The sequence below is a fragment of the Sciurus carolinensis genome, chromosome 17 (assembly GCF_902686445.1).
Source record: "Sciurus carolinensis chromosome 17, mSciCar1.2, whole genome shotgun sequence".
In the NCBI taxonomy this organism is placed as follows: Eukaryota; Metazoa; Chordata; class Mammalia; order Rodentia; family Sciuridae; genus Sciurus; species Sciurus carolinensis.
Genome location: NC_062229.1, coordinates 24206897 through 24215907, shown reverse-complemented (window position 1 = coordinate 24215907; position 9011 = coordinate 24206897).

Genomic DNA, 9011 nt, shown 5'->3' with positions numbered 1-9011 from the left:
GAAAAGGAAAAGGAAGAGGTGTGTGGCTTCCTGTGGCCTGAACCTAGGGTTCACTCTAAGGAGGGAAGGGCCAGGAGCCAGGGGGAGTACGAGGGGAGCTCACGCCAGGAGAAGGGGACAAGCAAGGAGCCCCAAATGGTCCTCGGGTCTCATCATCTCAGAAGGAGGAAGGACCTGAGGACACTGCTCTCAAGGCCCAGAAAGGCTCAAGTTTGCAGGAGCCACACAGCACAGAGGAGACCTGTGTAGGAATGGGGCTGAGCCTTCCCCTGCCACTGTTGCCACTTCAGCCGCTCATCCTACTTGTACCCAGGCCGCAGGAGGCCCCGGCACCTCCAGTCCAACTCCTCTGCCTGCGGCCTACTAGTCATTGTCCCTCCACCTCCAGGGTAGACAGCAGATCCCTCAGGTCCTTGGTCACACCTTCAAGCCTGAGACCCTGCCTCTATATGAATCTTTCCTGGCTTTCTGGAGGCCATTCAGGGATCCCCACCATACATGACCCCCAGCCCCTACACTGGAGCTGACATGCTTCCAGCAACCAGACAGAGGTGACAGGAGGAATGCCAGGGCCAGCAAGTGAGAAGTGTGCTGGGGACTGGGGAGTCAGGAGTCAGAGCCCAGAGGGCAGGGTGAGGTGCAGTCCTGCAAGGCTGGATGCATCTACCCACTACGCATCCGAAATAGTCACTAAGTATCCCCACCTGACACGACCCACCACCTCATCTGCCCCCTGGACCCTGCCCACCCCTGCCTCAGACCTTGCTTTTTATCCATGGACCTAGCATCCAAGAGTGTTCTCGTCTCCCAGAGCCTGACACCCATCCACTGGGGGCTAGGTGAGGAGTCACGTGGTGGTGGGTGGTATGGAAGTACGTTAAGCAACCTCAGGCCCAGCCCTCCTGCCTCAATGGCAGGCAGGGCAAACAACCACAGGCCTAAAATACCCATGAGACTCTATAAGGTGCGATCTTCTTGGAATGATAGGAGAGAGGCATGGACCAGGTTCTGAAGGGCCACTGAGCCAGACTGAGCATCAAGTACTCCTGCAGATACTGGGAGCCACTGGAAGTTCTAGAGGGAGAACAACAAAGTCTGAAACACAGTTTAGAATCCCCATTCCAATGGGGAGGCCAGAGGAGGCTGCATAGGGGTCAGAGGAGAGGTAGCCTGGTAGGAGGCAGGTGGCTGGTGGCCAGGTGAAGAGATGGTGATGGGAGCCTTCATCAGGATGGACTCTGGGTGAGGTTGTTCTTCCTCTTTGGACTAAATGCCCCATCTCAGGCTTGGTGTCCCTGGAGCAGGGCCAGTCCTCCCATGTGGAGTTGGATACCTACCATATCCAGTTGGCTCCCCCTCCTCAGGATATCTGCACCAAGGACAGGGCCAGGTCTGCCCCTTCAGGTGGGGCACCATTCTCCCCTGACTGGATGTCCAGACGGGACTGGACCTCTCACAACAGTCCCAGATTCTGGGCCAGGCCTCCTACCTTGGACTGGGAGCCCCTGGGGCCTGGCTGGCCTTTACTCGGAGAGGCCTCTGAGCCCCACTTAGTCTGTCCAGGTGTTGGCAGAGGAAGTGGGAGCCCTCGGCAGGCCTGGCACACCATCAGGACCCTGTTTGCCTTGAGCAGTGGCTGGAGCCAGGTGGTCACTTCTCCCTTCAAGGCCCCACAGCTCAGCCAAGCCACAAGGAACACGTAAACACCAGCAGAGCCGAGTGGTAGGCAGGCAGGGAGGAGGTTACAGAGACCCTCACACCTCAGCCCCTTGGTACAGAGTCTGGGACCTCACAGATTTCTCTGGACTCCAAATCTGCCCAGAGAGGTGGCCAGTCCAGCTCTCACCTGTCTTGGGCATGTGGACAGCCCTGCTCCTCTCTGGCCCATCTCCCCCTGCTCAGGTCAAGAGAAGGATCCCTGAAGGCCCTAGAAGGAAAGCACCTTCAGGGGATCCCCAGGTAGCCCTGGACACATACCCAGCCCCAAGGGGGTACTGAGGGAGTTCATGGTTCTCAGTTCAGAATGCGGTCTTGGGGATCCAGAGACATCAAAAGAGGGGTCTGCCCATCCTCACACTTGCAAGCCCATCAAACAAGGACTGAGAAGGGCCCCGTCCAGCCTAGAGGGCACAGTGTGATAGTCCACGCTCTTCAGTCCTCACCTGGGGAGTTGAACAGAGGGACCGTAGAGAGAGGAGAAGGGGGCTGAGTTCTTTGGAGGTTTAGGAGAGGCATGCCCTGGGGCTCTGAGAGGATCCTGGCTCTGCTCTAGGTATTTAGAAGAGAGGTCAGCATTGCGCACAGAGGTACATGCTGCAATCCCAGCTGCTTGGGAGACCAAGGCAGGAGGATTGCAAGTTTGAGACCAGCCTCAGCAACTTAGCAAGGCCCTATCTCAAAGTTAAAAGAAAGGGATGGGGGAGATTGGAGATATAGCTCAGTAGTAAAATTGAACCCCTGGGTTCAATCCCAGTACCAAAATTAAAAAAAAAGGTCTAAAGTGGTCTAAAGTGGTCTAGCTGGGGAGACCACTTGAGTGTTTTGGATATGGGACTTGGTGCAGCTCATGCACAACTCTCCTAGAGTCAGCTAAAGACCCGGCCTACCATGGCCTACTGAAACAAGCCTTGGCTGAGGGCTGGTCCCAGCAGACAGGAGGATGGAGGAGGACGGGGCTTCAGAGCCTAGCAGGGGCCTGAACCAGGCTGGCTCAGGGTATATGCTATGTGATCCAGGGCATGCCACCTACTCTTCCTGAGCCTCCAGGCTAGGTTTTACCTGCCTGGTCAGGAACCCAACCCTTCCCTTGGGCAGATTTGAGACTCTCAGGCTCCAAGTCAAGGACAAACCCAGGCTCCCTCCTTCTTCAGCATCACAGCCAACAGGCAGTGGAGACCAAGAGGAGGGGGTGTGGATTCTGATCCAGGGGTTGGGGTCCATCACCCCCAAGATGACTCAGCAGGCAAGGAAAAGAGACAGGGTCAGGAGGCAGAAGACCTCAGTCTGTCTTCCTGGCCTTGGTTTTCCATCCACGGGGGAGGGGAAGGGAGAGGTTATGGGGCCTTGTCATGGTCCTTCATGTACTATACATCTTCAAGCCCTGCCCCTAATCTCAGCCTTGGATTTTGGGGACACTGAGTGCAAGGTCTTGTGGGTTCCAGCCAGGTCTGCCAGCATGATGAGTAAACAGAACCACTGGGGTTGGGGACATGGTCTTGGCTCTGGTGGGGAGCTCTGCAGATGGGCCCCTGGGGTACCTGCTAGCTTTGCTTCCCAGTGACAGGGAGGAGGGGTCACAGCTGGGCTGGAGGATGAGTTCTTGGCCACCCCAAGCCCTCTTCTCAGCCCCTATGGATCCAGTCTTGCCCCTCCTAGGGCCTAGCATAGGAGACCCTCTCTACCTGCCACGCTATGCTTTCGTCAGCCCCAAACACCTCATCCCAGCATCTTCCAGCATTTGTAAGTCAGGAGATAATGTTGGCATGGACCCCACTCTCATCCTCGCCTGAAGGCCAAGTATCACACTACCAGCCCCCAACAAGCTCACTTACAAGCTCAGCAAGACAGTGCCATGTGTTGGTTTCAATGTGTTTGTGTCTGTGGTTCTATTTGTATGTATACCTCATTGGTGTGTTTGCATGTGCATCCATGTGTATTTATGTGTCTGTATATGTCCACATTTTTATCACCCGTATCTTGTGTGTCTGTATATGACTGTGTGTGTACCAGTGTGTCTATTTTTGTTTGTATGCGTCTCTGTGTACATGTGTGTCTATTCGTGTGTGTGTGTGTGTGTGACTGTGTGTGGACCCGTGGTCTGCGAATGCCGCCTGTGGGTGGAATTTGGCTCACAGGCATGTTTGGTTTGGCCCTCACAGTATTTTCAACATCTTGAGCCAACATTTAAAAATCAGGATATTTCACATAAAAATTCAGCTTTCCAGCTTCTCTTAAAAATTCAGAAGCTCTGGCAGCCCTAAGTCTGTGCTCCCATGAGGCCACTCTCCTCCTGAGCTGTGCAGGGCTGGCTGCATCCTCCACCTTCCACGACCTTGAGGATGGCTGAGGTTGGGACCCCAGAGAGTGTGGTCACAACTGGATGTGTGCCTGCCTATCAGGGAGTATGTGCATGAAGGCATGCATGTGCACACTGAGACATATGTGGATGTGTGTGTGCACGCATGAAGTCAGTCTGAACATGAAGCAAATCTGTATGTTAGCATGTGCGTGAATGTTTGTATGTGCAGTGTGCATGAAGACTGCAGGGCAAACGCGTATGAAGGTATGCATGTGTACATGTGTATGCATGGGGGTGTGGCCATACTCATGGCCATGTGGAGTGTGTGGGCCACTGTGGTCTGGCATGCTCTGCACAGGGGCCTCTTCCGGTCTTTGAGGGGGAATCGGATTCCCGGCTTCTGGCTGGGCTGCCTTGTGGGATTTATTTCTGTCTCGGTGCCCACCAGAGGCCTGAGTAATGGGAACATTTAAAGAAAACCAGTAAATACATACAGAAGAGGCAGGCTGGCCGGGAAACTCTGCCCAGCTCACAGCTGCCAGAGGCCGAAGCCAGGCCTGAACTCAGGAAAAAAGTAGCCCTAGGATCCAGCATGCACCTCCATGTGCTCTGTGGATCCACACTTCTGCCCATCCAGGCCATCTGGGGGTTGAGTCCTGCTACCCCACCTGGGGGCCCTGGATCAACAATAGCATCTTAAGAACTTGGTTCCAAGTAGCAGGTGTTTAAGGGCAGGTTTAGGGTATGCCACCTCAGGTTAGTCCCCGCCAGGCTGCAGTAGCACCATGTCTCCAAGTACCCTGAATGCATGCTTCCCAAACACAGATACAGGCCCTCCCACAGCTCAAGGAGGATGGATCTGTAGTGACCCAACAGGACAGGGCCTGTCCTCAGGGTTGGGAGGGCCACCCAGAAAGCCTGAACCTACCATCCCCAGGAGATGCCACCACTGTTCAGCATCTCAGGTGACAGTCATCTCTGGACACAGGTCAGTGGGAGACTGGAGTGTTTCACGGTTTCAGGTGACAGCCATCTCTGGTGACCAGTAGCTTAACAGTGGACACAGGTCAGCGGGAGATTGGAGTGCTTCACACTGTGGAATGAGGTGCTGTGCTCAAGACCCTACGGCCAGGACAATGAGAAGGAAGAGCCAGCAGTGCCGACTGACCCGCGCTCCTCTTGAGTGTCTCCTGCTGCCCCCCAGCGGCCGTGTGGGGGAAACGAGGAAATAAAGGCCAAGGCAGCCACTCTGGTCCCTGCTGTCTCCTGGCTTAGTGCCTCTTAGATGCTCAGCCAGATGGTTCTGGGGGAAGCAAGTCTTACCGACTGACCAGAGGTAGGCGGCTGGGCTGCCTGGGAGATCAGCTCCTGGAAGGCAGAGTTGTCATCAGATTCACAGTTGCATCATCAGCTCCAGCACAAGACAGGCACTCGGGAAGCCTGGGAATCGACTGGCTCCCCAAGCTCCTTTGCAGGTGAGCAGGGTTGCAGCAGGACCTGGACACGGCTCAGAGTCCTGTAGAGACGCCACCTACAGGCAAGTGGCGCCTTGAAGACGGTGAACAGCAGCACAGGGTCCTCAGGAGGGCTTGGACATGCAGCTGGAGGGTAGAGTTTTCCCTCCTAATTTCAGGGGTTGGTCCCACCAAACCCACCATTCCTTGCTGTGGTTACAAGGTCTTCTCCTGGCAGATGCCTACCTGGCTCCTGGAGGCCCATTCCTGTAAATTTCTTCTTCTTCTTCCTTTTGTGCATGCAAGGCAGCGCTCGACCACTGAGCTAGACCCCAAATTCCTTCCTACCAGCCTTCTTGATGCTTCCTTCTGACCCTCCAAGCCTGAGTCTTGGATCCAACAGGCCATTCTGTCCTCTGCTGGGGAGGGGGAGTGATGCTATTAAGATCTCCGAGCTGGGGTTGTGGCTCAGTGGTACAGCGCTTGCCTGGCACGTGGGAGGCACTGGGTTTGACCCTCAGCACCACAAAAATATAAAATACAGGTATTGTGTCCATCTACAACTAAAAAGTTTTTTAAAAAATATCTCAGGACTGACATCACTCCCCAAATGAAGAAGCCAGATGTCTTGGAGAATTCCAAGCAGGAGGGACTTGGAATATAGGGAGGCTGTTTGGGGTTGTCTTGAAGCACCCTGTGAGATGGACAGCAGCAGGCACACAAGAACTCCAACCACAGAGCTGGGCACTGCCACTCACCGGTCCATCTCCTCAAGCCCTATGACAAAGAGGCTGCTGGGGCCTGGAGCCCCTACTCACCTCTCTCTCTAGCCAGGCCCAGGACCTACTGTAACTCACTTTGAACTATCCCAACTTGTGATTCAGGACTCAAAGTCTGTTCTGTCTTAAACACATACTTTAAAACTACACTTTTTTGGGGGGCTGGGGAGATAGCTCAGTTGGTAGAGTGCTTGCCTTGCAAGCAAAAGACCCTGGGTTCAATCCCCAACACTACAACAACAATAACAAAAATACCTTTTTAATGTGTTGTTTTAGTCAGTTGTTATTGTAACAAAATACCTGAGATAATCACCTTAAAAAGAGGTTAAGGTTTTTTTGGATCATAGCTTCAGAGGTCACAGTCTATGAGTGGTTAGCACTGTTGCTCTGGGCTTGTGGCAAGGCAGAGTATCATGGCAAGCAAACTGCTCATTTCAGCTGGGAAATGAGAAGAGGAAGGGTCATGGCTCCAGTCTCTCCTTTCAGGGCAAGCCCCTAATGGCCTCCCTCTCTCCCTCTAGACCCCCCTCTCAAAGGTTCCACATCCCAACAGTACCACAGGCTGGGTACCAGCCTTCAGCACATGGGCCTTTAGGGGACATTTAAGATTCAAGGGTTGGTGATATAGCTCCGGGCAGAGTACTTGCCTGGCATTCATGGGGTTCTGGGTTTGATCTGTAGCAAAGCACACACACACACACACACACACACACACACACACACACACAGTAAAACCCATCTTATCAGCTTCTTTGCTTGCTGTCTATATTTTTTAAATCTTTATTTTGCAATATAGATTCACAGGAAGTCAAAGCACAGAGAGGGCCTGTGTAATATTCACCGTTTCACCCACGGCACATGTTCCATTGCTACAGGACAGTGTCAAAGCAGGAGTTTGACGTGGGAGTGTGTATGTATGGTTCAGTTCCACTTGATCAGGAAAGCAGACTGATGTAACCACCACCACAACCAAGACACGGAGCTATTCTATCACCATAACTGCTCCCAGATCTCCTTGCTGCTTCCTTCACTTCATGGTCACACCTGATCCCCACTATCCCTCACCCCTGGCCAACCATTAGTCATCTCCATTTCTGTAATTTTGTCATTTCAAGAATGTCAAAGAAATAGGATCTGTATATACAGTATGTGACCATTTGATACCCGTCTTTTTTTCACTCAGTACAATGGTCTTGAGATCCATTCAAACTATTGTATCTATCAATACTTGGTTCCTTTTCGTTGCTGACTAGTAGTTCCTGATGAGGATGTACCAGTTACCTAATGAAGGACATTTTCTCCCTAGCTTATGGCAACTACAAATAAAGCTGCTATAAACATTTCTGCTCATGTTTTTGTGTAAACATCTGTTTTTCTCTAGATAAAAATACAGAAATATGAACTGACAGGTTATATGATAAGCATTTTTTGGAGCGGTGACCAGTACTGGGGGTTGAACACAGGAGTGCTTTACCACTCAGCCACATCCCCAGCCCTTTTAAAATTTATTTTGAAACAGGGCCTTGCTAAGTCACATAAGGCCTCATTTGTTGAGGCTGGACTCAAACTTGAGATCCTTCTGCCTCAGCCTCCTGAGACGCTGGAATTACAGGTGTGTGCCTATATGCCTGCAAGTTTTTAAAATTTTTTTAAAGAAACTGCCACAGTATTTCCCAGAGTGGTCATACCATTTTACATGCCCAGCAAGAGGTCTTTCTTTCCACATTCTTGTCACCATTTGCTATTATCACTCTTTATTTTAGCTGTATAAATAGGCATGTAATTAAACTGTGATCTTAATTTGCATGTCCTTATGTAGTCTACATGTAAGTTCTTTATAAGATATGTGGTTTGCAAATTTTTTTCACTCTGTACCTTTTCTTTTCATTCTCTAAATAGGGTCTTTGTTGAGCAAAAGCTTTTAAGTCGAGCTCATCAATTTTCCTTTATGGATTACGCTTTTGAAGGTTTTCTCCTTTGTTCTCTTCTCTTTTGTAGCACTGGGAATTGAACCCAGGGTGCCCTGCCACTGAGCCACACCCCCAGCCCTTTCTTTCTTTGTGGTGCTGGGGATCAAACCCAGGGCCTTGTGCATGCAAGGTAAGCACTCTACCAACTGAGCTATCTCCCCAGCCCTCCCTTTCCATTTTTTGAGATGGGGTCTCCCTGAGTTGCTCAAGCTGGCCTCAAATTTGCAATCCTCCTGCCTTAGCCTCCCCAGTAGCTGAGATTATAGCTCTGCACCACCACACCCTCTCCTTTGTTTTCTTCTAAAAGTTTCGTGGCTTGAGGTTTTACTTTTAAATTTGTCATACTTCAATTTTACATAAGGCCAGAGGTTTATGCATTTATGTTTTACTCATCGATTCCAATTACTCCAGCACCATTTGTTGAAAAGACTATCTTTCCCCTATTGAATTTGTTTTGCACGTTTGCCAAATTTCAGCTGGCTGGGCTTGGGTATTCTTTTGCATTGATCTGTCTGCCTGTCCAATACCAGTCTTGACTTCTGCACTGTATAGTTAGTCTTGAAATGGGATGATGATTCCTTCTGCTTTATTCTTCTAGATAAAAATTGGTTTAACTATTAGACCCTCTGCCTCTCCAGGTACATTTTAGAATAATCTTATCTATATCCAGAAAAAGTCTTGGGGGGTTTTGACAGGAACTACATTAGAGCCATCGGTTCTGCAGTGAAACACTTGGGCTTAGAGATTTTTACTCAGGGTATTTTAAAGTTATAAATCCATTTTCCTTAAC